The sequence below is a fragment of the Sinocyclocheilus rhinocerous genome, unplaced genomic scaffold (genome assembly GCF_001515625.1).
Source record: "Sinocyclocheilus rhinocerous isolate Xijiao unplaced genomic scaffold, SAMN03320098_v1.1 scaffold63, whole genome shotgun sequence".
In the NCBI taxonomy this organism is placed as follows: Eukaryota; Metazoa; Chordata; class Actinopteri; order Cypriniformes; family Cyprinidae; genus Sinocyclocheilus; species Sinocyclocheilus rhinocerous.
This window is the reverse complement of record NW_015659563.1, coordinates 1,249,017-1,250,638: the sequence shown is the minus strand read 5'-3', so window position 1 is coordinate 1,250,638 and position 1,622 is coordinate 1,249,017.

The following is a 1,622-nucleotide window of genomic DNA, read 5'->3' as shown; positions in this document are numbered from 1 at the left end:
TTCACCCAAAAATGAAAATTTGCAGAAAATTCACTCACCCTCAGGCCATTCAAGATACAGATGAGTTTATTTCTTCATCGGAACAGATTCAGAGAAATTTAGCATTGCATTTCTTGCTCACCAGTGGATCCTCTGTAGTGAATGGGTGCCGTCAGAATGAGAGTCCAAACAGCTGATAAAAACATCACAATAATCCACAAGTAATCCACACCACTCCAGTCCATCAGTTAATGTCTTGTCAAAAGCTGCATGTTTGTAAGGAACAAGAAGAGTTAAACACATCTTGATGGTTTTGTTTCCTACAAACACGCAGCTTTTCACTTCACAAGACATTGACTGATAGCACCCATTCACTGCAGAGGATGTAATGTTCAGATAAAGAAACACTCATCAAACTCATCTACCCTAAGAGTGAGTACATTTTCATCAAATTCTTAAGTGTAAAACTCACTGACAGAAGAGCAAGTCAGCCAGTGGTAAAAATTCATTTTCATTTTTAAAACAAAAGAAATATTTAAAATCAACTTGAAAAAGAACACAAGGTAAGATTGTATGGTATGTTTCATTTAGAATTGATAAGCTGGAAATAACATCACTATTGTGGAATGACCCAATTAAACGACGTCAGAAGATTCTCTTCAAAATATCACATGGATCAAGAACAAAATTATATAAAATGTCCAATTTGTATAATTCAATCCATCAGAAGTTCTCAAGCAAACAATGCTCAGTGACATCTGGTTAAACAGCATTTAACAGAAATAAAAAGCTACCGACAGCACTTAACGTGTCTCTTGAGATCGCTCCAGTCAGTGTCAAGAGCTCAGATGTGCTCCTTCTGCTCCAAACCCTTCATATTTCAGCAAGAAAATACACGAGCGAGCCTTTACCCCAGCAACCTCGGGAAAAATAACTCAAACACAGGCACAGAGCAAAGACTTCATTTATTTAACATGACAGTGTGTCAACGTCAAACTCACACCCACTCACACTGCATCTATGCTGTATTATCTCTATAAATCATGCAGAAAACATGCATCAAAATTTAATCATGTGTGGGATGGGAATGCTTTTCCCCGAGTTTTTCCATATGGATTCAGGCATTGTCACTGCAGTTTTCCTCATTTATGGTCAAATTAAACTGCACATTATTACAAACTGAACCTCTTCTGTAGATTATGTGTACATTGACTATGATCATTCATGAACGAGAAATGTGCAGCTAAATACCTTGAGATGAACAATAGAACTTCTTGTAGGTTTTAAAACAAAGTACTTTGACTGCATGGCTAATGAATTGTTTACAAGTAACAGATATTGTGCATTTAATCTCAGGTGTGATGACCCTTATTTCTGAAAGTGGTGATAGGTGCCAATTTGCTTAGTTAGGACCAGTTTACCTGCTCATTACACCTCAGAGGGTTCGAGGTTGTGTTAGTTGGATGTAGCTTGTTTAATGTTATTTTTTTCTTTAGTACAGCACTGGCTGAACAGCATGAATTTTAGTCCTGGATCATTTTGGTGAGAATTTAAGATAAACTTAGGTGGGCTAATAGAAGTCCCGTATCATATAAACGCAGCTATTGTTTACCTTTGTTATATATGAATTCACAGTTTAATAT